The 27,838-nt window shown below is 35.4% G+C and overlaps 1 long non-coding RNA gene across 1 annotated transcript in view; it reads right to left on the bottom strand.

The window, feature by feature from the left end:
* Positions 1-10,683: 10,683 nt before the first annotated feature.
* Positions 10,684-27,838, bottom strand: part of LOC127165923 (uncharacterized) — a 61,163-nt gene continuing 44,008 nt past the window's right edge. The window contains exon 3 of the long non-coding RNA XR_007827837.1: positions 10,684-11,290. This is a non-coding gene — a long non-coding RNA (uncharacterized LOC127165923). The remainder of the gene's footprint in view (positions 11,291-27,838) is intronic.

Raw genomic sequence — 27,838 nt, 5'->3', positions numbered from 1 at the left:
AATTACAGATCTTGATTTCATTTGCGTCATTAAGGTGTCACTGTGTTTTGTAAGAATATTTCTAGCATTAACTATTGTGTTAATTATTGTTGTGAATATGTATGTTTATAAGTTCATTTCGAATAAGGCTCAAACAAAAAAAAAAAAAAACACTTCTCAGTTCAGAGAGGAAGTCAAACAGGAATGTACTGTACCTAGATTTTGTGTCACTTTAAAATTGATTTCTTTAATTGTTTGTTGTTTGCAACCATGTTAATGGCAGTCAGGAGCTCTGTGTAGTCCGTACACACAGGGAACAATAATTCAAGAGAATCACTCCTTTTAAAATTATAGTAGATGTCACTCCCAGAAGTTTGTATGTATGAGTCCTTTATGTCTGGAGTTAAAGTATAGTCTCTGCTGCTCCTCCTGTGAGCCCAAACTGTGTGTATCTGTGCTATATGTGTGTGTGTGTGAGCGAGAGAGAGAGAGACTGTCAGATTCTATCTGCATCAGTCCGGGCATGTTAACATAAAACAGCACATCTCTAACTCAAATGAAAGAGGGGAACCCTCCATCCCTCCTTCAGACAGATGAGTGGGGTGCAGATAAAGGCAAAGGACAGATGAAAGAGTTCAGCTGACAGAAGGGATCAGAGAGGACGAGAAACGGTGGAAGGAGAAGAATGGGGCGGGGGTTGCGGGGGCCATTAAAAGGAAGGACAGACGGATTGAGGTATTTTGTGCAAGAGTTTCTGTGCAGGTAAGAGAGAAAGAGAGATACAAGACTAGAGAAAAAGAAAAACCTCCCTAGTGAAAGAAATCATGGCAAAAATGGAGAGAATTCCCAAGGCGGCGGGCAGAAAGATAGGAGCTATTCTGTGAAATAAAGATGAGTAATTTAAAGAAGGAGAAAAGAGGATAGATGGATTCATTCGGGGTAAAAGAAGAGCATCTTAGGTAAACAGGCCCTATTTCTGCGGTAACTTTGAGACACACACACACACTACAAATGCTCTGATCATTTGTGGATTGAAATGTGATGAACATTAGCTCATACTGAGTGAGTCTTACAAACACACACAATTATACACACTAATCACTCAGAAACACACACACACACACACACACACGAGTGGCCAGCCAAAAGCTGCATTTAACTGCCGGCGCTCCTGTATTAAGTCTGTAACCACAGTAACCCGAGCAGATGTTTGGCCACACCTGTGCTGTGTTTGCTGTTTACTGTTTATGTGTTTGTGTTGTTCTGCACCATTGCAGGTGAAACTGATCTCTGTCCAAATGGAAGGCAAAATACACATTTACACACGGCAGGGCGTACCGCGCAGACTCACGCTAACACACACACACACGCTGGCTCACAGATCACTGGAGCATGTCCAGTGTGGCCCTCATTATGACAGGTGTTTCGGAGTCGCTGGAGCGCGGCCACTTGAGTGGGACACGGTAACTTTTCTGCATTTCCTCTCTCTCTCTCTCTCTTTATGTCTAAAAATCTGACTGTAAAAGGCTGTAACAGCTGTTAGCAAAGAGCAGCCACGTGGTGTGTGTGTGTGGTTTTGTATGAGAGACAGAGAGCACCACAGTGGCTGCATCCCAATTGGCATTATTTATGCGTTAAAAGTCAGCGGTGCTATTCCCCTTTGTCTGATACTAAAATGTGTACTAACTCTGTTGGCTCACATCAAAATATATACACTATATATATATATATATATAGCTAGCCAGTGCCCTCTAAAAATATGGGTAGCATCTGTAAATGTTAGCAAAACGGGCCATGGAAATGTCTTTGGTGTTTATGCTCTTGGGCTGTCATTCAATATTTTCACAAAAATAAATTTACCTTTAATTAAAGAAAATAAATAAGATAATAGCTAAAGTAATTGAAATTAAACATTTAAAATAATTAAAAGAATACAATCTTGTGATAAAACAAATATTTATCTGAAATTTATGTATTTTACAATTACAAAAATTTGTGCCAAAAAATTGCACACATATTGAAGAAAAACACTTTACATATTCTACATTGTTTTTATATGTTTTAACATTTAGATATATTTCACTTGGTCAAAGCTTTGTTGTTGTTGTTTTTTTGTTTGTTTGTTTTGCTCATATATACCATTATATTATCATAAGCAGATGGTTATGGTTTCTCATGTGGACGTATATGAAAATGAATTTACATGGCACCTCAGTGATAAAACTCATGGATTTGGATGCCGATTTATTCACAGTGGAGATGTGAGTTCTGTGATCCTACGAACCTGGGAACGTGCTGCTCATGTGGCCTGCCACATGATTGTCTGCTGTAAGTTAAATACATAAATGTGTTCTTATTATTGTGTAAAATGAATTTAAAAAATGCTTATGTAAAATGTATTCTTATTATTCCAAGCATATTTTATAACATACAGTTGAAGGCAAAAGTTAACATACACCTTTCAGAATCTGCAAAATGTTATTTTACCAAAATAAGTGGGATCATACAAAATATGTTTTTTATTTAGTACTGACTTGAATGACTTGAATGACCCTGTTCTAAAGTTTACATACACTTGATTCTTAATACTGTGTTGTTACCTGAATGATCCACAACAGTTTTTTTTATTATTATTATTTTGCGATAGTTGTCCCTTGTTCACCCTAAACAGTTGAAGCCTGCCATTCTTCAGAATAATTCTTCAGGTCCCGTAAATTCTTTGTTTTTTTTAACATTTTAGTGTATTTGAACCCTTTTCAACAATGACTGTGATTTTGAGATCCATCTTTTCACACTGAGGACAACTGAGGGACTCATATGCTACTATTACAGAAGATTTAAATGCTCACTGATGCTCCAGAAGGAAAAACAATGCATTAAGAAAATTTTGATTTTTTGAATTTCAAGATCAGGGTAAATTTAACCTATTGTGTCTTCTGGGAAACATGTAAGTATTTTTGTAGCTTCTGAAGGGCAGTACTAAATGGGGGGAAAAAAAGATATTTAGGCAAAATAAGAAAAATGTACACATCTTTATTCTGTTCAAAAGTTTACACCCCTGGCTCTTAAGGCATATTTTTTTTTCCTTCTGGAGCGTCAGTGAGCGTTTGAACCTTCTGTAATAGTTGCATATGAGTTCCTCAGTTGTCCTCAGTGTGACAAGATGGATTTCAAAATCTTACCATCATTGTTGGAAAGGGTTCAAATACACAAAAATGCTGAAAACCCAAAGAATTTTTGGGATGTGAAGGATTCAGGACAAATAAAGGACTCATGAACAACTATCACTAAGCAAAAAAAAAAAAACAGCATCATTCAGGTAACAACATAGTATTAAAGGGGTCATCGGATGCCCATTTTCCAGAAGTTAATATGATTCTTTAGGGTCTTAATGAAAAGTCTATAATATACTTTGGTTTAAAATTCTCAATGGTTGTGTAAAACAACACCCTTTTTACCTTGCCAAAATCAGCTTAGCAAAAATCATCCTGTTCTGGTCGAGGCTGCTTTAAATGTTAATGAGCTCTGCTCACCCCACCCCTCTCTTCTCTCTGTGGTGTGACGAGCCTGTTTACTTTAGCCGCAAAACTTGCTAACTAGCACGTTATTAGGAAAGGTGATTGCAGAGATTCATAAAAAAAAACAATCTTATACTCACTTCTGCTGTAGGTGAAGCTGGATCACGAATGATTTGCGCGAACAGACGCATTTATGTAGATCGGGAGGCGCATTCCCTTCACAAACAAAATCCACTGCATCTTCAGCGGCTCAGATGTTGGGAGTAAATGACGACCACTATGTTCATTATTGCATTCAGCAACACAACATCTCAATCGCTCAATCAGAGATATTCTTGTCTAACTTACATCCCTGCTCCGGCATCGAAACAATGGAGGTCAGACTGTTACAGCTGATCTGAGGTAAGACACTCATGTCAATCAACTATTGTGGGAGCAGCCTCTGTGGCCACTGCATGGATTTTTATCATTACAGGGTAGATGTGTACATACACTGCCAACACACATTAATGTTCAAACAACATGTAAAAGTGAAGTTTGCATCCGATGACCCCTTTAAGAATCAAGTGTATGTAAACTTTTGAACAGGGTTATTTTTATACAGTAAATTCAACTATTATTTTCTCTTGTTGACTATATGTAAATGTCTTCCATGTGAAATATCTTATTCAGGTCAGTACTAAATAAAAAATAACATTTTGTGTGATCCCTCTTAGTTTGAAAAAATAATTAACATTTTGCGGATGAGGTTTATGTAAACTTTTGACTTCAACTGTGTAATCCTATTTATTGTTTGATCATTTAAATCTCCTGATTAAAAATAGGAAAACACACACACCATAGTCGTACATACTGTAATTGTATGCAGTATAGTTATGCATATAACTGTATATAATACACATTTTAAAATGTATTGTATACCTGCTGCTGCCATAATAAAGACTCATTTTAAATGTTTACATGCTTTTCTTCTCTTTCTGCTCCCACTCACTGTGGTGGAGCAATTATGACATTGTTCTTATAAATGCTTTCCAGCATTTAGCAGATATATTTATGTAAAAATGAAACAACATAGTTATTCTTACCTGTACATATTACATATATATATAAAAAAAAGTGATCATACTGAATTGTATTATATTTTAAACTATTAAAACCTAGTGCTTTGAGAGATAATGGAAAATACTGGTAAAGAATTAAAATTACAATAATTATGAGGAGCAGCATTATGATTCTTAAATAGAGTCTCATCTGAGTTTCTCATAGAGTTTCATCTGTGACCCACACTCACTCTCTGGAATAATTACATTTTATTTAAAGTGAAAATGTGTAAGTAAATGTAGAAAACTTACTGGATATTGTATTTCAATGAAAAGTCAGCATGAAGCTTTTGAATATTCATTTGTTAACATTAAAGAATTCTAGAAGGAATACCAAGTAACGTCACTGCACTCTAATTAATATTCAAAAGCCCAGTCTTCATACAGTGACTTTCACTGTAAAGCTGCTTTGAAGCAATATGTATTGTATAAAGCTCTATATAAATAAAATGGACTTGATGCCAACACTCCACTAATCATATATCATATCATACAACATAAAATTTAATTATGGTTTCAAAGAATCTCTTTTAGCATACTGTTTGCATAAATGTTTAACTAAATTACTAAATTAATTATGTGAAAATCCATGCAAATGTTTTAGGTGCTTACGTTTAAAACTGATGTGGCCTCGTATATCTGAAAAACGTTGAAAGTAAACTATAATTTATTCAGTTAGTATTGGCATGATTAGAATATCACTATCTGGGGCAGCAGCCAAAATGTCCAATGAATGGACTGACTTTTGATATTAGCCATCATAGCATGCATGCACCCTTTGAAAAATTATCTCGTCTTATCTGTTTCTTTTTTTTTCACAGGTGCAATGATATGTTATGCACAAATACTTCTCACATGGTATTTATGGATAACCATTTGCAAATTGGAATTCAGGTCATGTACTGCAAGCAAGCAGCTCAAAGTGTGTTTCTTACACCATGTAGACATAGTGTAAGAATAAAAAGAATTTCCTTAACACTTTCACAAACCGAAGCTTGATAAAGACCCTCACTTTGTATGCAAAGACCATCTTCTCACAAAGGTATAGTAACCAGTTTAATTACCCTAATGACTGGAACGATCTCATGGGTGAGCGAGGTCAGAAAGACCTGTTTAACGGAGCAGATATAGTGCTGATCAGGCGCTGTTATAAAAATCCCAATCAGAGCAGCTCTTTAAGAAGTGAAATAAAACGTGATATTACAGATCTTATGAAAACTTTGTGTTGGTTAATAATACGTAGCTTTATGCTTGTGTAGGTTTGCATTACATTGCAGTAATCTCAAAGCAATATATGACAACAGTGAAAAGAAATGAATACTTTTATTCAACAATGCATTAAAGGGATAGTTCAGCCAAAAATGACATTTCTGTCATTAATTATTCACCCTTATGTCGTTCCAAACCCGTAAGACCTTTGTTCATCTTCTGAACACAAATTAAGATATTTTTAATGAAACCCGAGAGCTTTCTGACCCTGCGTAGACAGTAACGCAACTACCACATTCAAGGCCAAGAAAGGTAGTAAGGACATTGAGCGATTTCTCGCAAGCATCATGTACTCTCGTGAAAGACTGATACGAAAGTAAAGAAACTGTTGAATAAAGTCATTATTTTTGTTATCAATGACGTCGCACCCATGGACTGTCTTCACGTCCGGTGTTAAAGTAATTTTGTTCTAAGTGTATGTCCCTGCCTTCCCCGTGTTCCCCATTTAAAGACTTTCATTAAAGACTGTGATTCTGAGTTTATCCGCGTTTGTGCCTCGCTGCTGTGAAAGAACACTGGACCAAAAGACAAGATGAACTGGGCTGAGACCAACTGTGGTGCCTGCGGCAGGGTGGTCGGCCTTTGGAGGAGTATGTGGAGGAATTCATTGAGCTTTCCTATCTGGTGCGCTGGCCTGACACCTCATTATGTGTCTGTTTTCAGCTGGGACTGGGTGAGAATACAATTTGTTGTAGTTCTCATGTGTATGATTTCTCTTTGGCTGAGTTAATCAATTTAATCCTATATTTGAACGGCTCTAACTTTGAGGTAGATGAAGTTAGAGAAAATAAGAGCCATTCTCGCCCAGCCCCTTCTGAGAACCAATGGGCCTCACTAGCTCACTCCAGGCTGGTATCCTCCACATGCCTGACCAATGGCTTTGACAACCCATATCCTCCTGTGTCTCACTGGGCCCGTAGGAGGCCATCTAACAGCGCTAAGATGCACCTGGGAGCCAAAGTGACAGATTCTGCATATACTTCTGTCCGGTCAGCACTCAAAGCCACCTCCCTTCGTCCATTTGCAGTCCCCAGACCCTTTCCAGTCCTCAGCCCAGAAACTGCAGCCGCTCTGCCGTCAAGCCCACCAGGCCAGAGAGGGCTCCTGTTCCCAAGTCCGGCCCAGAGAGGGCTCCTGTTCCCAAGTCTGGCCCAGAGTGGGCTCCTGTTTCCATGTCCGGCCCATGGAGGGCCTCAGATCCCAAATCAAGACCAGAGAGGGCTGTTGTTCCCACGTCTGACCCACGGAGGGCATCAGATCCCGAGTTAAGCCCAGGGAGGGCTGTTGTTCCCACGTCTGGCCCAGGGAGGGCCTCGAATCCCGAGTCAAACCCAGAGCTTGTTCCAGCCAGGGATCCCAAAATTTCCCACAAGAAATTTGGGCGAGGGTGGCTATATGGCTCCGGCCATAGGGGCTGGGCCGAGTGACGAGGCCAAGGCCTCTGAGGCCACTCTGCCATGGACTGCCTGTTTCGCCATGGCCCCCTGAGTTCCCTGCTCCGCCATGGCCTCTTGAACTGCCTGCTCCGCCATGGCTCCCTGTACTGTCTGTTCCGCCATGGTTCCCTCACATGGACTGTTCTAACGAAACCCTTACTACTTTTCTGGGCCTTGAATGTGGTAGTTGCATTGCTGTCTATGCAGGGTCAGAAAGCTCTCGGATTTCAAAAATATCTTAATTTGTGTTCAGAAGATGAACGAAGGTCGGGTTTTCATTTTTGGGTAAACTATCCCTTTATATTGATCAAAAGAGACAGTACAGGCACTTACAATATTAGATAAGATTTCTATTTCAAATAAATGCTGTACTTTTGAACTTTCTTTTTACCAGAAAATTCAAAATGTTAGGCAACACTTCATTTTTAACATTGACAATAAGAAGAAATGATTCATGAGCACCAAAAACAAAACCATTACAGTAGTAAATTAGTTTAAAATTTTAAAATAGAAAACTGCTATGTCATATTGTAATAATATGTCATAATGTTTTACAGTATCACTGTATTTGATCAAATATATGTAGCCTTGATGAGCATGAAATACTTCTTTTAGAATCATTAAAGCTTTTGAATGGTAGTGCATGCAGAAATTGACTTTTTGATATTCAGCGAGTTAAAGGTGTGACAACCAGCCTCGGTATTCCCTATCCCACAGAGCTGCAGTTAAATCGGCCAATGACAAAACGCTTTTCAGATTAATTCACTTGTTAGAACAGCACTTCAGAAAGGAGTGTCAGCTCATCAAACGAAGAGGAGAAGAGGGAATCGCTTTTAGTTCATTTTCCTTCTCTTTTTTTCCCCCCTACCTCTTCCTCTCTGTTTTCCTTTTCTGCCGGTGAGGTCATAATGGCAGTGTTTCCTCTAGAGTCGTGTCATCACAGCAGGTCCAACTCTCTTTCATTCACACATTACCTCTATTCGTCCATCCATCCATCTTCCTCCTTCACTCGCAATACTCTCACTCATTCATCTCGTTTCAGTCTCTCAATCTCTCTCTCTCTAATTCACCCAATAGAGAGAAAAAGGGAGAGTTCTTGCTGATGCTTCAAGAACACTCTTCATCTTTTTCCCTCCAATTCTTTTTGGCTCTTCCCTTTTTTATGCTCTCTGTCCTTTCATTTGCCCTTATCCTCTTGTTTTTTCTTCTTAACATGCTTTAACCCCAATTCCCTCTCTCTCCCATTCTGTAGTTGTTCTTTATGCTAAGCTGAGCATATTTAAGTAGAGTGAGTTAATAGTCTGTGACTCTGGGGTTTAGATTTGGTAATATAAGCTCTAAGGATGACTGAGAAAAGAGGATGAGTCTTTTAAAGAGACAGAGACTTACACAGATTCTGCAGGCAGAACCAGGACTGTGCACCATTCGGAAATGAACTGAAAATGACGTTTTTTAATTCCTGAAATTGAATTCAACTTAAACAGGATGGCAGAATTGTAATTCAAATTTTAGCAAGTAGAACTGAAATGTGAAATGTGAATAAATTCTCCATATGGGATATTTCCATTTATACAAAACATTGTAGTCATTCATTTTTATTAATTATGTATTTCTTGCTGTGTACAAAATGGTAAAAACATTTGATTTTACTTTATTTTTATTTAAATTTACAAGAATAAGTTTGGGGTCAGTAATGTTTTTTATTCCCCAAGGACACACTGAAGTCACAGTGAAGGCATTTATAATGTTACAGAAGATTTATGTTTCAAATAAATGCTGTTCCTTTTTTAACCAAATTAATACTTTTATTCACCAAGGACACATTTAATTTAAAAGTGACCATAAAATAAATGCTGTTCTCTTGACATTTCTATTTATCTAAGAATTGTGGGAGGGAAAAAGTATTACAGTTGCCACAAAAATAATAAACGGCACTGTTTTCAACTGTTTTGATAACTGATAATATATAAAACATTGATGATAATAAGCAATACTTCCTGCTGAAAATTACAGAAACTAGTTACATTTTACAACATATTTAAACAGAAAACAGCTATTTTAAATTGTAATAATATTTCACAATATTAATGTTTTAACACAGATTTTTGATCAAATAAATGCAACCTTGGTGAGCATAAGAAAACATTAAAAACTTTTTTTTTTTAAATCATACCAATATAAACCAATAATATTTACACTGCCCTCCAAAAGTTTGGAAACACCCCTGGCAAAGTGTGGTTTTGGATGATATCAGCATAAATCCTTATTTTTTGGTGCAAACAGATTAAAGTAACTTGACATTATAATTGAAGACCAGCAATAATAATTTTCATTTTGATTACATAATAATGGCAATATACTTTGCCAGCTGTGATGCCTGGCTATTGGTTTAAACTTGGCCCAGGTTTTTAAAAGATTTTTGGGTCAGCACACCATAATAGCTTCAACAATTGATTGCCAATTAAGTTTAGAACACAATGAATTTATGCCCAGATTATGCAGAGCTGTAAATAGCGGCTAATGGTGGATATTTTGATGAATCAAAAATTTTAGTTTTTTCTATGTATAAACTGTTTATGTAAAAAAATATGCTTTCGTAGTTTGTCTTGTCCCTTATCAGTGCGAAATTATCTTAAATTAAAAAGGATTCATGCCAATATTGTCCAAAACTCCACTTTTCTAGGGTGTTTCCAAACTTTTGGAGGGCAGTGTATATACAGTTGGACATTCAAATTTAAAATAAAAAACGTATTACGTATCAGTAAAAAAACATAAGTTAAACTGAATTATAATTAATGTATCTGATTCATGTATTTAATATAATTCCTCTGTTTAGTGACTGTGTTGAATTTCTTAAAATTCAAGTTCAGTAAACACCAATTCAATTTTGTTAGGCAAAGGCAATTCAATTTAAATTCTAATTCATTCAACTGAATGATTTGATTGAAATGTTCTTACTTTTCTAAAGGGATAGTTCACCCAAAAATAAAAGTTCTGTCATTAATTACTCACCCTAATGTCGTTTCAAACCTGTAAGACCTTTGTTCATCTTCAGAACACAAAGGGAGATATTTCTGATGAAATCGAAATGCTTTCCGACTTTGCATAAACAGCAATGCAACTCAAACGTTCACAGGCCCAGGTAGTAAGGACATCATTAAAACAGTCCATGTGACATCAGTGGTTTAACCTTAATTTTACTGTTTTACCGATGTCTTTACTACGTTTCTGGGTCTAGGAACACTTCAGTTGAGTTGCTGTCTATGCAGGGTTGAAAAGCTCTTGGATTTCATCAATATTATCCTCATTTGTGTTCCAAAGACAAACGAAGGTCTTGCGGGTTTGGAACGACATGAGGGTGAGTAATTAATGACAGAATTTTCGGTTTTGGGTGAACTATCTCTTTATGTTGTTGTGTGCCAATGAAGTTAAATATAATACTGTCAGTGTGGGCAGTGAGAGTCGACACATAATTTTATCACATCTTTAACCTTTGTGTGTGTGTGTGCAAACATGTTAATCTACCCTTGAATTTTCTCTAGCAACACAATAGGAAACACAAAAGATTTAGAAAACAGAAGAGAGAGAGAGAGAGAAAGAGACTCATTCAGGAGGAGCAGAATGCTGATGATGAATTCTGATGGAAGTCTTCTGCTGCAAGTCTGCGCATTTCCATTTCCATTTATTTTGTTGCAGACGGCTTCTTACAAGGAACCACATATATTGTCAAGTCACGATATTCCGGCAGGTCACAAGGGCAGGAACCGAGCACCGAGAAACCATAAAAATGGCTCTAGGAAAGCTGTACCAATTTTACTGCTATCAAAAGAATAAAGGCAGGGTTTGGTTGCAATAGTCAAAGGTGCGTGCATTGTTTTTCAACATTCACAAATTTGCTGCCTTATATATACAGATATATTTCACATAGGCTCCAGAAATCCTGCTTCCAGCGTAAAGGTCAGGATACACAACGGGCGGTCGACATCACCTGGCAACAGGAAATAACAATCATCAGACGGCTGCCGACACAGGTGGTCATGAACACAACAGCACTGCGCTGTAGAAAAGATTGGAGTTGAAAGCTTATACCATCAAGACTGAATAGGATCTGTAATTGATTTTGCTGAATCAATGTTGATTTAGTTGCTGCATCAGTATGGCCGCAAACTAGATTTGGCTGCAAAGTATCGCTTGTTTGTGTAGCCATGACAAATTAGATGAGGACAGATTTGTGACCAGATTTATTGTTACTTTTACATAACTGACAATGAGACTTAAAGGGATAGTTCCCCCAAAAATGAAAACGCTCAGATTATTTACTCGTTTATTGTTTTATTATCCCGAATGGGTTTCTTTATCCTGTGAAACATAAAAGAAACTTCACATTTTATTCTGTATATTTTGCTTGGGGGATTTTAAAACACTTCTTTTCTTTTCCTTTTATCTTATTTGTTTTATTTGTTTTCTTTTTTTCTTTGATTTTTATTGTGCATATTTGGGGAATAACTTGAAGTAAATATCAGTCTGTCTCGTACGTGACTATTAAATAGCTTCAGAAGTTTTAGAATATACTGTAGGCCTATCTGTTTTTATTGTTCTTTCTTGTACTTTCTGTGTTTACTGTCTATTTGGACATTATGCATAATCTTCTTTTGTTTTCCATGGAAGAAAGAAAGTCTAACAAGTTTGGAACAACATGTGGAGGAGTAAATGATGTCTGAATTGTCATTTTTGGTGATTTATTCACATGATCATAAATGGCAACATTTCTTCAGGGATAGTTTACCCACAAATGAACAGTCTGTGATTCCTCAACTTTATGATGTTACAAATCATTATTACTTTGTTGCAAGACTGCACAGTTGATTCAAATAGAACTGAAACTACGATATTAAATTGCAAAGGCTGAAAAAAAGTTACATTCAGTTACATTACTTTAATAAAGTAATTGAATAGTTACACTACTTCTTACATTTTAAACAGGGTAACTTGTAATCTGTAACATATTAAATTTATGTTAATATGTGTGTGTGTGTGTGTGTGTGTGTGTACACTACCAGTCAAAAGTTTTTTTAAGTCTCTTTTGCTCACCAAGCCTGCATTTATTTGACACAAAATACAGCAAAAACAGTACAATTTTAAATATTTTCACTATTTTTAAATATTTTAAAAATGTTAAAATGTAATTTATTTTTGTGATTTCAAAGCTGAATTTTCAGTATCATTACTCCATTCACATGATCCTTCAGAAATCGTTGTAATATTTTGGTTCGCTGCTCAATAAAAATATTTATTATTATTATTATTAACTGGAATTTTTTTCAGGTTTCTTTGATGAATAGAAAGTTCAGAAGAACAGCATTTTTCTGAAATAGAAATCTTTTGTTATATTAGAAATGTCTTTAGCATATTTTTTTTTACCAATTTAAAGCATCCTTACTAAATAAAAGTATTAATTTCTATAATTTCTTTCTAAAAAAAAAAAATGCTGAAAAAAAGCTTTTGAATGACATAGTGTATAATATTACAAAAGGTTTTTATTTCAAATAAAAACCGAATATCATAGTATCCTGAAAAAAATACTTGAATGTTTTAAATATTAATAATAATACTATAAATGTTTCTTGAACAGCAAATCAGCATATTAGAATGATTTCTAAGGGATCATGTGACACTGAAGACTGGAGTAATGATGCTGAAAATTAAGCTTTGATCACAGGAATAAATGACATTTTAAAATATATTCAAATAGAAAGCAGTTATTTTAAATAGTAAAAATATTTCACAATATTACTGCTTTTGCTGAACTTTGGATCAAATAAATGCAGGCTTGGTGAGCAGAAGAGAATTCTTTAAAAAAACTCTTACTGTTCAAAAACTTTTGACTGGTTTACACACACACACAGTAAAATTATCATTCTTTTACATTTTTTTATTTTACAATGCAATATTACAATAGTTATTTAGTAATAAAATATAATAATTTTTACTTAGTAATAATAATAATAATAATATTTATTATTATTATTATTATTATTATTATTTAGCCATATTGATATATAATCACAAAAATGTATCATATCAAACGAGGATTTTTTTAAAATCCCATTTAAATTGCAATTTTATTGGAAATATCTAAATTAGAGTTTTCCTCTAATTGTGCAGCCCTATTTAAACGGACACCACTTTCAATTTATGCACAAAAAACACTGAGGCATTTTCAAAATGACATACTTTTGTGTTTTGCAGAATAAAGAAACTTACACAGGTTTGGAACAACATGAGGGTGAGTAAATGATGACTTAGAATTTTTAGATCAGAATAGAACTGCAACCTTTCATGAGTCTTGTTTAGCACATTATCTGTTTTTTAGCTGTAGATTTGGGTGCTTTCTTCATGTGAGAAGATTTGTTTCCGTGGATAGGTCTCATGTGTTTTTCTCCCCGCGGTAAAGGGTGGAATTTCATGCTGCGTCTCCCGGACTTTAATCACACCTCAACCTACACAACATACGGCCCTATTCGTGAGCGGGTGTATTCTGTGACTTACTATAACAGTAAGCTGGTTGGAAGTGTTGATATTCACTCAATTTAATTTCTGAAGCTTGTAAATTTGTGGATGGCTCCAACAACAAAAAAAAAACTTCAGCGTCTTTGACAGAGTGTAAATATGACAGCTGAAATATTTAGCTTGTGTTTCTCACCCTGCGAGAAAGACAGAATTCCACTGTCATCCCACAGCGCTGTGACATTAGACAAAATTACACAACAGCCTGCCGCTTACCAACCGTAATCACACAAACCAAACAACATTTGATAACCCAAATGGGTGTGTATGTGAGAGAGAAAGAATTGAGGGGCTTCGCGGTAAGAACAGACTGTTAGGACAGATCGTACAGACGGCTCTGAGACCATCTGCTCGGAGAGAAATCATAACACGAAACACAGACCTGTTTGCATTTGCATGTTTGGATGCATGTTCCTGTGAACGAGTGGACAAACACGTGGCCGTAAACAAAAGGGCAGAGAAAACGTGTACGTGTGTGTGAGCAAAGACAAACGGAGAGGGACTGAGCAAGTGGGGAAAAGACGGACAAAATAAGAGACACTTCAAACAGACAGGGTCAGAAATGAATGCTAAGCTAATGACTCATTCTTCTTTTTTCTCCCTTAATGAAAACTAAATTATGCATAAATAAATTGTGTAGAAGTGATGCAGGTAAATTTCATTGTTATTTACGTAAATTTCAAGTTTCAAAATTCAAATTTTTCTACTTCACAATGACATGTTTGGAATTGTTTGTGAAATTTACTAGAAACTCAGTGTATTTTAAGCATTATTTATATACTATATTTTTTTAATTCAGCTTTTTAAATAATTTTAATTACACTGCCAAAAGTTTGGGATCAATAAGATTTTTAATGTTTTTAAAGAAGTCTCTTATGCTCATCAAAAGTTCCATTTATTTAATCAAAAATACAAAAAAAAAAGGAATATTATGAAATATTATGGCTATTTTAAATAACAGTGTTCTATTTTAATATATTTTAAAATATAATTTATTTCCGTGACGCAAAGCTGAATTTTCATCAGCCATTACTCAGTCTTCAGTGTCACACGATTCTTCAGAAATCATTCTAATACGCTGATTTATTAGTTGTGCTATTTAATATTTTTTTGGAACCTGTGATACTTTTTTCAGGATTCTTTGATGAATAAAAAGTTAAAAAGACCAGCATCTTTTCTAACAATATAAGCCTTTACTATCACTTTTTATCAGTTTAACAAATCCTTGCTGAATAAAATTATTAAATTCTTTCAAAGAAAGAAAGAAAGAAAAAATGTACTGACCCCAAACTTTGTCTATTGTTGAAAAGAATTCTATTTTAAATAAATGCTGTTCTTTTTAACATTTTATTCATTAGAGAATCATAAAAAAAAGTATCACAGGTTCCAAATATATATATATATATATATATATATATATATATTATGCAGCACCACTGTTTTCAACACTGATAATAATCAGCATATTAGAATGATTTCTGAAGGATCATGTGATGCTGTAGACTGGAGTAATGATGCTGAAAACTCAGCTTTGCATCACAGAAATAAATTCTATTTTAAAATATATTAACATAGAAAAACCACAATATTAAATTGCAATAATATTTCACAATATTACAGTTTTTCTGTATATTTAATCAAATAAGTGGAGCCTTGATGAGTAGTAAAGTCTTCTTTAAAACATTCAAAATTCTACTGATCCCAAACTTTTGAATGGCAGTGTAACAATAACAAAACTGGTTTATTTTGCCGTCGTTTATTGTTTATTTCTTTTTGTTCACTTGTCTGCATGTTCATTTGAATGGCAGATCACAATAACAAGTGCCCAACTAGAGCATAGGAGCTTTCCAGGTACATTTGCTGGCTGCGTAAGGCAAAACAAAAGGCAGATGAGCATATAAGAGAGATAAAACAGAGAGGAGATGGAGTAAGAGGGCGGGAGGAGTATTTTAGTCCAAATGGGTCTCTCAATCAGTGCTATTATAACCAGAGAAATCAGATAATTAATACGCTGGAGCCAGGCACCCCGCATCATGTGATTGTCCCCTCTCTTTCTCTCTCCACACACACACACACACACACACACACACACACACACACACACGCATGGCACACCATTTTGTAAATTAGCCCATTATCTTGACTTGTTGATTCCTTCAATATTTGTTGAAGTGGTTACCGTGATAAACAAACAAACCCACGCAGTAATTAAAGCTAATATCAATGTGTTTGGATGGGTGTGTGTGTGTGTGTGTGTTTATAAGCAGGTTTGGGTTTGTCAGTACAGAATCATCAACCTTTTGAAAGCTTTTCATTCCAAACAACACAAACAGAACCTTGAGGCTGTCCAAAGCGAATGCAGAAACTCTTGCCAAAACAAACAAAAAAGCATTCAAAGGAGTCCAATGCTACAGCAGGAGATGTTCTGGTATATATTCACGTCAGTTAATGGAAATATGTTTTCATAGATCATTTACCGTGGTAACCATAGCTCCTGGCAAAATGGCATTTGACTACAATTATTTATTTATTTTTTTAAATATTGTTTTGTGTCAAGCACTTTCAACTACCATTGTATATGAAATGTTTTATATAAATAACCTTGACTTTCCTTACCTTACTGCTGTTTGAATTAACCATATTTTTTGCTGTTTGAAGAAAATTCCATTTAAATTTGACATGATTTATGGTAACCATCATATTTTGGTGTGAATTACAGTCATTTTAAGATAAAGTCAGTAAGAAATACAGTCTTAAGTTGTAAAGAAAGACTGTTAAAGTAGTTTTTACAAGAAAATACTATTAAGTCTTTTTACTTCAAAATCTCATGTTTAATGTTCATTGTTATTTGCTGTTTCCTTGTAATTCATTACGAACTTTGAAATACTTTAACTATTTAAAATAACTGTTATCTATTTGAAAATATTTGAAAATGTAATTTATTTCTGTGATTTTAAAGCGGAATTTTTAGCATCATTACTCCAGTCATATGATCCATCAGAAATCATTCTAATATTCTGATTTATTGCTCAAAAACATTTATTATTATTACTACTACTATTAGTAGTAGTAGTAGTAGTAGTATGTTGAAAACAGTAGAATTTTTTTTTACATTAAAAATGTCTTTATCACTTTTGATTAATTTAAAGCATTCTTGCTAAATAAAAGTATTAATTTCTATCATTTCTTTCCAATAAATAAATAAATAAATAAAATTATCCTGACTTCAAGCGTTTGAATAGTATAGTGTATCGTGTTAATAAAGGTTTTTTTTTTTCAGATAAATGCTGATGTTTGGATCTTTCTATTCATGAGAGAATCCTGAGAAAATGTACTCAACTGTTTTTTAAATATTGATAATAATAATAATAATAAAAATGTTTCTTGAACAGCAAATCGGCATATTAGAATGATTTCTGAAGGATCATGTGACACTGAAGGCTGAAGTAAAGATGCTGAAAATTTAGCTTTGATCACAGGAATAAATTACATTTTTAAATATATTCAAATAGAAAGCAGTTGTTTTAAATAGTAAAAATATTTCACAATATTACTGCTTTTGCTGTATTTTGGATCAAATAAATGCAGAGAATTTTTTACTTTTTTTTTTTTTTCTCAAAAACTTTTAACTGGTAGTGTAACATTGACAAATAACAAACAACTATATTTTTATTAACTAACATTAACAAAGAAAAATAAACACATTAACTAATGCTAACAAATGACACCTTATTGTAAAGTGTTACCAACTTGAGTGAAAAGAGTTTTGAAGTGAATCCTACACCGTTTTTTTTGTGTGAAAAGTCACAATTGCCTTTTTATTTATTTATTTATTTTTTTTAACAGGTTTATAGTAATAAAGAGTTCAAACCAGGTTAAATCAGATCTTAGAAAGACTAAAAGGTTACTGACATTCAATCCTAATCTATACAAGAGAAACTACAGTAAACACCTGCTGTTTTATGCATATGAATGATGCACTGCTGTTCTGTCGTGTATTTTTAGAGTTGTTGTTCAGGATGTTTGTTGAAGCTATTTAATGTTCAGGGTTCAAACATTCCACCTACTCACACCTACAGTAGGAAAAACCATCACTAAAAGAGCAACGTTTTTGAACGGGAAAACACGCTTGCATGATTTTGTCCCTAGGATGATGAAAGTAGGCAGTTGTTGTTCTCTCTGAAGAGTTAAACACCCGGCAGGCAAAACAGGAGAACTTCAAATCGTGTTAAAACATATACAGTGTTTTTATGGGATGAGGCAAAAATGAAGCAACAGGAGAAAATGTAGCAGCTGAGATAGCAACCATGTGAATTAAATAGAAAGATATGAAAATATCAAAACAATATTCCACTGCATCCCGCTTTAGAAAGCTGTGCGAGATGAGATGCGACGAAAGAGTAATATATACTGCAGCGTGAGAGAGAAAAGTGAGGGTGGAGTGTAAATCATCACGTTTGGCTCAGTCTGTGAGTGAATAGCACATCACTGACTCATTGTGGTTGGAAATGCACAGCAATTATTCAATTAATCTGAATCATTAATCAAAAAAAAAAACCTTTCAAGCTGAAAAAAAAACAAAAACAAATGGTTTTCTGATTGGTCACCATACGTCATTGGTATTTGTGACCTGCACCGTAAACTTCAAATGGCATTAAAGCAAATATAATGTTTTGATGCTATTTATACCATTCGTATGCATTGTATAATAGAATTCCTTGATTTCATTCCAGATGCTCATCAAAGCAGAGTCTGTTTGGACACCACAGGGGACGACTTCATATTATTCTCACACATACCGGTACATGCACGCGAACACAATCATTCACACGATCCCCAGGTAGCAGAGCTGCTAAATTAGTATTCATTTACTAAAATAGTGATTATACATCATTAAGCTTCATTCATTGTTAATTGCAGCATTAAATGAGGGAGTTGATTAAAATATATTCAAATTATGCAAGAACTCAATTAAACAATTGCAAAGAATCTAAAAGTTCATAAACACTCAGTCCGAACCTGTGTCTGTAATAAAATGCATGCTTTGTAAAAAGCGTGTAATCAGGACATAGAGGCTCTTCACACAAGAAAAAGTACATGGATTCATATACAGAACCTTGAAAACTCTTAGAAGTCGCAAGACTGTTTTAAGAAAAGCTAGGCTGAATGCTGCAGACATCAGGGACTCGTATCAGTGTATGGACCTGATGTGAGTCACAGGTCAATGGCAAATACCCTATACGTTTGCACGTACATTGAGAGAAACAGTGTAGGCCGTTACCGGCATGCCGTTCCCATGGCGATGACTGGGGGCAGCTGGTGAAAAGAATACGGTGGGCTGAGACACAAATCAATGAGTGTGTCATTAAGAGGATCTTTGGAGTTACCTGAGTAAATAAGTACATAAGTGCATATGTGAGTAAATATCAATTGTCCAATAAGAGCTGTAACAATAGCACCTCTAAAAATGATATTTTCATCACGTTGTTCCAAACCTGTGTTGATTGAGAAAAATTTTCATGCTGCTTTCTATAATGAAAGTAGATGGGGACCAGGGGCTGTCAAGATTTTAAAAAAGCATTTACAGATAATGCACTCACCCTTGTCATCCAAGATGTTCATGTCTTTCTTTCTTCAGTCGTAAAGAAATTATGTTTTTTGAGGAACACAGCATTTTCAGTATTTATCTCCATACTTCCAAAATGCAGTTTAAATGCGGCTTCAAACGATCCCAAATGCATTTGTAAACGATCCCAGCTGAGGCAAAACAATTGGTTATTTTCATTTAAAAAAATACAATTTAAATACTTTTTAATCTCAGACGCTCATCTTGTGTTGCTCTGCCTGAACTCTGTGTATTCTGACTCAAGACAGACAGGGTATGTCAAAAAACACCAATCATATTTTCTCCCTCAACTTCATAAATCATTTCAAAATCATCCTACATCGCTGCAGAAGTACCGACCCAGTCTTTGCAAAGTGAACATGCAAAGAAGATCAAACATCCTTAACATAAAAGGTAAAACAGCGATATAGGACGATTTTGAAGTTGAGGGAGAACATGAGATGGGAGTTTTTCGACATACTCTAACTGTCATGAACCGGAAAAAACACAGTCCAGGCAAAGACAAGACGAGCGTTTGACATTAAAAAGTATATAAATTGTATTATTTTTATCAAAAAATAACCGATCGTTACGCTAGATAAGACCCTTCTCAAAAAACAATTTATGTATGACTGAAGAAAGAAAGACATGAACATCTTGGATGACAAGGGGGTGAGTACATTATCTGTAAATCTTTGTTCTGGAAGTGGACTTCTCCTTTAAACTTCCAGAACAAAGAATACAGATGTACCAAGAGACATACAGATGTACCAAGAGACATACAGATGTGTGCGCACATACTGATACACGTCAAATGCAAGATTTGTCAAGCTTGGGGAAAGTGATTGAAACTATGGAAGCCCGTTTCCACCACTGAATTAAAAAAATAAATAAATTAAAAAAAACTTTTAAACTTTTTTTCTCACAATTGCAAGTTTACATCTCACAATTGTCAGAATGGTGAGATAAAAACTTGCAACTGCATGTTATAAACTTTATTTCTCAGAATTGTGAGTTTATATCTCAATTCTGAGGAAAAAAAGGTAGAATTATGAGATGTAAACTCGCAATTGTGAGAAAAAAAGTCAGAATTGTCAGATAAAAAGTCACAATCACCTTTTTATTTTGGTCGGAAACGGACTCCACATAAAACAATAAAAATCCTAAGAAATTTTAGCTTTTTTTCACATTTTGAGTAGTTTGCTCAAGCATGTTTACAAATAATTGTCAACTATCAACATATTTTTTGCCAAAAAAACGTTACATACGCAAAATTTGCTTTGTTTGAGAAAATATGAAAACTTGCAGTTACGACTTTAATTCAGTAATGCTGTTTAATTCAGTCAAGTTAATCAATACAACTCGACTGACAGTGTGATTTTCGATTATCGAAATCTAGCCAGCTTTCCACACTTTACTTGCATGCCAACAAATCAGTGAGAATGAGAACAATAATGATGATTCATAGCCATAGCACGAAGACCTGCTCACTCTAATCCCTCTGTATATGGCACAGATTTGGAGTTTGATTGACAGTGCGCTTTGACCAATCATAACGCAGAATCTGCTATTTTTGTCCAATAAACAAACCAGACAGGAGAGTAGAACATCGGTGGACCTAAACTTAAGAAATGGTGTGTACTGACATCAGTGTTGCCAAGTCTGAGGTTGAAGTGACCCCAATAACGTGATATTTAGCCCCTGGAATTAAAAAAAAAATTATAGGGGGAATCCCACAAAAAAAATGTGTATATTACCCCCCAAGGAACATGATTTTTTTCAAGGGGACCGAGTTTTGGGCTAGTTTTGAGTAGTAATTGGTCGGGTTTTGTTGTGAAAACCTGCACAACCCTGACTGACGCCTTTCCACGGTTGAAACAAGATACTTTCTAATGTTCATTTATGTTTATTTCATGCTATAACTACTACACAGGAAGAGATGATCGCTTCATGTGCCACTTGAACTGAGGCACTACAGCAATCTGTCAGGACATACTAAAGAGCCACAAACCAGCATTTATTGTTTGTATCTCTTGAAAAGTGACCAATTTCAAAGCTGAAACTTTGTTACATAACCAAAGTAACCTGCTTTGTTTTGTCTTTCGGCGTGTTGTCAGTTTTGCTCCTCAATGTATTTTTCACTGCGCAAGAACACGATGTGTGGCGTGAGAACGCCATGGCTTGTCAGACATAGCACCTGTAATGAAGGGGGGGCGGGTCTTTGCGAAGGGTGAATTGGTGAAGTCATGAGAATTTTTGTTTGCCACACAAAAAATTTGCGTTCTGAGACGTTAAAAAATAACTGAAAATCATGTGTTTTTAAAAAAAAAAACAGGGTGAGTAAACGATTTTTTATTTTTGAGTTAACTACTCCTTAACAGGGTTGAGAAGTCAATATTTATATTGTCAAATAGTTGCAGCAGAAAATGTTTTACCTGAAATGCCAACTAAAAAACTAAAACTAGAACCAAATATTTCAAAACAACTCATACAGATGAAACGACTGACAAAAGACTGAAAAGAACTTAATTAATATGCACGCACCTTTCTCGAAAAATTGAACAAACACATTTATGCTCGAGGCTGAGTGTGTGCGCGAGTGTGCGCAGTTGGTTAGTGACAACTGTTTGCTTTTTCCGAAAGACTGTCTGTATCTCAGTTTGAGTGTTTTTGGTAACCATGGAAACAAATGCCACAGTAACAGCGGGAAATCAAAGCCCCGGCGATGAGCTGCTGAGAGGAAGTGAGAGAGAATGCGAGTGTGTGCGTGCATGTGCGCCTCTGTGATATAAACAGGCTCTCAAAACATGGATTTGTTTTATCTTCTGTTGGGTTCGTAAATGAAATATGGAAAATCATAAAGTCGCTTTCCACACCACATCAGATCTCTTGCGACCTAGCCAATTTTTTTCACCTCTTTCAGGGGACATAGTCTCAAGCCTACTTTTCGAAGGCCTTGAAAGTTGCTGTGCGCAGACCTCTTGTATATCACACATCACTGGAGCTTTTCAATCTGATCCCACTTGTTGGGCTGAAATGTTTTCAGCATGGCTCCTGTCTCCTTATAGGAGAGGGAATAGTAACACTGATCTTGCTGTTTATTTATTGATAAGACTACTTTCTAAGCTACGCAGACTGTGTTGTTTCTGCACTTTACAGTGAATCAAAGACCCATTTAAAGGGAACCTATTATGCAAAATCCACTTTTACATAGCTTGGACATAAATGTGTGTTGGCAGTGTGTGAACACAACTACCCTAAAACGTTAAAAATCCACCCACTCATTATTTTTTAATAATTAGGCATGCGGTTTTGATTCTCAAAGCAGTGTGATGTCACATTGTTTAGGCCCCGCCCACGGCCGCTGACTGACAGTCCTACACTACCAGTTTTTCCCCTTAAGTTGTCTTCATTTGCACACTGTCCTACATTTTCTCTGCACTCCAGCAGCCGTCAACAATGCCTCATAAGCAATCCCATACAAATGTATGTTCCAATAAGTATAAATCACTACAGTTTCCAACAGAAATGTCCACTGAGTGGCGCTGAGTGTTATATTTTTTTTTTCCCAGAACAGATGAGTGTACATATGGTATGTTTTATGGTAAAGGCTAGATTGTATACAGATGTACTGAACAGTAATGACTGTTTTTGCATTATTGTAAGGGGTAGGTTTAGGGTTGGGATAGGTGTAGATGTTAATAAAACACAATCAACCGCACTGGCCCAAATATAAGACAATGTTTTTTTTTTTTTCTTGGGAATACATCTTCTATACATCGTCTTATATTCAGGGTCTAGGCTTTGACATGTCAGTAATAAACCTACAACAATACGTGGTGCCAAAAATGCGTAAAACAAGTGTGCCAAGAAATACATAATGTAATGTGTGTTGTAATGTAATGTGTGTTGTAATGTAAAAAATCAGTGTTGCCAAGTCTGCTGTTTTCCTGCGAAACCTGGCTACATTACCACTGTTGCTGCGGGTTGTTTTTGATGTCCGCGGGTTGAATGGACCCCAGTAACCTCAGAATTTTATCACCCAGAATGCAATATTTAACGGGGGACCCCCTGCTTGAAATGCGACTGGGCTAGTTTTGTATAGCAATTGGGCGGGTTTTGTTGTAAAAACCTGGCAACTCTGGTGAAAACAAAAGAAAAAGAAAAGCTTACAGCAGCATGAGTTGTGACTTTTGTGTTAGCCTGATGGGACCAAACTTCCCCTGTGAGTGATTTTAAAACAATAAAACTGCAATAAAATTAACTTCTACTGTTAATGAAATTTTGGTAGGCTACTATTAGATGGATAGCCTAAACGTTATATAATTCAGATGGGCTACCTATTATTTTAACAGTATATCAAAAAGTGTGTATTTTTATAATTGTTGGTACATTTTACCAGTATTTACCAGGAATTTAATAGAGAAAATATGCAATATGAAAATTTTTTTTCAAGATTTGGTTTTCAAAAAGCCTTTTTCCAAAAGTTACATCTTAAAAAAGGGGGGGTCCTCTTATAATCAGTGTCGTCTTATATTCAGACCAATACGGTAATAGATAGAAAATGTAATTTATTTGACGTTTTAAAATAATGTACCATCTGCACTACACCTAAATCTACCCAATAGTATGAACAAAAGTGAATGTGGTGTAAAAACACAATGTTGTTTTAGCTTGTTTTTCGATCTGTCATTTTTCTGCTCTTTCATTGTAAGTCATGTTTTTCACAGTCTTCGTACCCCATAGATATATGAAGGGTTCAGATGCAAAACCAGCTAAAAGCCATCTCGGTCAAAAATGAGATAATGATACTGGGACACTGCTCTTGACACATATTATACATCCATCAAATACTTTTTCAAACTAGCTAAAATACCAGCTTCAGCCCAATCAGAAGTAGCGGTACTTACATAGAAACCTATACATCTGAGCCTGATAAAAATGCATTTGTTAAAGAAAGACGTCTACGGATTTAGCTGGTTTTGCATCTGAACTCTTCATATATACATAGATGCCTCATTGGCGACCATTTCTATTGGCTGCTATACATAAGCCGTCTGCCATATGTGACCCTTGACCACAAAACCAGTCATATGGGTCCATTTTTCAAAATTGAGCTTTATACATCATATATAAATAAGCTTTCCACTGATGTATGGTTTGTTAGGATAGGACAATATTTGGCCGAGATACAACTATTTGAAAATATGGAATTTGAGGGTGCAAAAAAATCCAAATATTGAGAAAAATCACCTTTAAAATTGTCCAAATGATGCTCTCACTAATGCATATAACTAATCAAAAGTTTTGATGTATTTACAGTAGGAATTTTACAAAATATCTTCATGAAACATGATTTTTACTTGATTTTTTATGATTTTTGGCATAAAAGAAAAATCAACAATTTTGACCCATACAATGTATTTTTGGCTATTGCTACAAACATACCCCGGCGACTTAAGACTGGTTTTGCGGTCCAGGGTCACATATTCTAATAGTCAACTTGACGTCATTCACCATAGTAATCACTGAATACTGGAAATGCCACAACCCTGCACAGCCGCTGATCTGCGAACCTATAGTCTGGTGAATGACGTAAAGTTGACCATTCCAAAATGGCTGACGCATCTACGTGCCTGGAGCAGTCAAATGGGGCATCTACTGTATACATATCTATTTCATACCCAAGGATTCCTCATCCTAAGTCCAACTCCGTGCGCTTGAGCTATCAAGCAAGCTTGTTACATCTGATGTTGTGTCCATTTGTGCTACCCTGTTGTGTACACCTACCCCAACCCTAAACCTACCTTTACAGTATTAAAAATACAGTGTTGGTAGCATAATCTGATAGGTGTCCGAACACCGGAAAGTGCAATACATGGAGCTGTAATCATAACCGTGTACAAAAATGATTAAAAGTGCTCACTGTTTAACCAGCTCTAGTGTTTATTTCTTTTGGAAACTGCAGCGATATGTACTTATTGGTACTTATTTCATGTCTTGTGAAAATATTTCCCCAGGTACATTTTTGTCATGAGACCAGGTTGGAAATGTTGGTTTTAATAGATGCTCTGGTAGAACCGACAGGTATTAACTGTTAATATCAAAGTTGAGATGTTGGTAGATTTGAAAAAAAAGTTCTTATATATTTAAAAAGTATCTTTTGAGGGGTTCTTGGTTTTTACATGTATTGTGTAAATGTGCTTCACAATCTTTGAATGTGTTTTAGGGTGTGTCTCATATTGCATTAGCATATGCACAAATATTCACATTCTAAAACCTTTTCATTTGTTACATTCATCACAAACCCTCCATTATGATTATACAGCATAAGTGTTATGAATGTAACACTGGCCTTTTGTGAACTTCCAGATTAATTGTATGCTACTTGATTAAGTTATTCATTTAATCGTCATGGGTGATGACTGCTAAAATGAGCTCAAATTTTAAATCTTTAAACTAATTATATTCTGAATAAATGAGCAAAAAATTACTATTATTTCTGCTCTCCCCCACAGTCTTTTTACACTACTTATAATAGTTTATAAGTTCTGCTGCACTTAGCAGATGTTTGTTTCTAGCACACGCTTTAGAATAAAAACAATTTACAATATAGCACACAAATAACGTTTTTTGACAATTATTGAGACATATAGCTGAAAATACACAGAGCTTGCTAACAGCTGCCTCACATTACAATCTAATCATGTTGCTCGCGATACAAAGCGATACATAGAGTCCTTAAATATTGTTTTTCTACCTGCATATGAATAAGGTGGCACGATTCTTCCTGAACATGTGTTGAACAACTTTCAGCAAATTAGTCTCATCATTTTACATTACTTTTTTTACAGACGGGTGATAAAATCCCGAATTGAGCCATGGCACATTTACAGAAAATAAAGTTATAAAAATAAATGTGGAAGCAATGACGAGCACGTCATCTGAACTGAATTGAGACATGCAATAAAAGGACATGTTTGATCACCGGTTGTCTATAGACATCAGTTTCTCACCCAGCAGATGGAGGGAGAGAGAGAGAGAGCAGATTTGAGTGGAAGAGTTAAATAATTAGGATTTGTTATGATCGACAGATGGCCGAAGTTTGGCTCTGTGGAAGTTTATGGAAGAAAGTTTCCTCTGCGTGAATGTGTGTGTGTTCGGTGTACGTCGTATTTTAACTCAAAGCTCAACTGCAACAGACAGAATGCCGCTGTCTCTGAAGACCGCTCTCAAACTCCGGAGCCAGAATCACCATTAGCATGAAGTTTAACTCAGGTCTAGCCTTAATCTGACAAACGGATCTCTGCTGGTGCCATCTTCTACAGCCACCATCACACACACTGATGAACCAACTTAAAATGATATGCTACTGATGGGTACAACTGAACCTTCTTAAGTGGGTGTGAGAGTGTGACTTTTGTTAAGGCGGTGTGATGTGTCATTTGACCAACATTCACAAACCCTGATGCAATTGTTCAGCACACAGAGAAATCTGTCATAATACTTTCATCATTTCTCTCCCTCTCTCTCTTGATGGAAGGTAAACTGCCGGTGTGAGAATGGATTAAGCTTTAATTCAGGGATTAAACCTTGGCTTTGTAACATTAGACCCACTTTGTGTCACCTGGAGAGAAAAGCTGAAGATGAGTTTCAAAAATAACACATTCATTATTCAACACGTGTCATCTTTCAAAGCCACGACTGAGAGTTTCTTTTGCTACAGGCACTGTGCACTTTCAAAATACGAGCTCTCTTACAAAATATTCTACACACTGTGCTTTTAACCTGTGGTTTTTGGGATGGGAATGACTGTGGTGAAAATAAGAGTAATGCTACAAATCTACAAAAAAAGTTTTCTAAATATAATTAAGTAATATTTTTAGAAAATGATGCACAATGAAAACATTCTGTTAAGGAAATGATATTCATTTTTTTGTTGTTTTCATTTTGTTTTCTTCACACATTGCATGTCGTGTTTCATCTCAAGCATGCTTTTCACTGACACTGCTGTCTCCTGGGTAACGAAGCAGAACTTTTGAAAAACTTTTGGAAAGGCGCTAGATTAAGGGCAAAACATGTTAAGTGCTGGAATACACTACACAACTTTTACATAGATTTTTGCCCCAATTTGCAGTCTGGATGAGTCGATACTAGTTGTCTTAAGTCAAAACAAGACTGCATGGTTTTGAACAGTTAGAGTGATATTCAAAGGCTTTTTTTTTTTTTTTTTTTTTTAACAGACTAAGATTCCATCCAGTAGGAGAATATCAAAAACGTTTGATATTTCAAACCAATTTTAGAACATGTTGTTTTGATTTATGGGTCTCCTAGCAATAAGGCATAAGGTTTTTTGTTTATTTT

This window comes from Labeo rohita, chromosome 5 (genome assembly GCF_022985175.1).
Source record: "Labeo rohita strain BAU-BD-2019 chromosome 5, IGBB_LRoh.1.0, whole genome shotgun sequence".
Lineage (NCBI taxonomy): Eukaryota > Metazoa > Chordata > Actinopteri > Cypriniformes > Cyprinidae > Labeo > Labeo rohita.
Note: the sequence above shows the minus strand (reverse complement) of the source record. Positions and strands in the feature narration are given on the sequence as shown.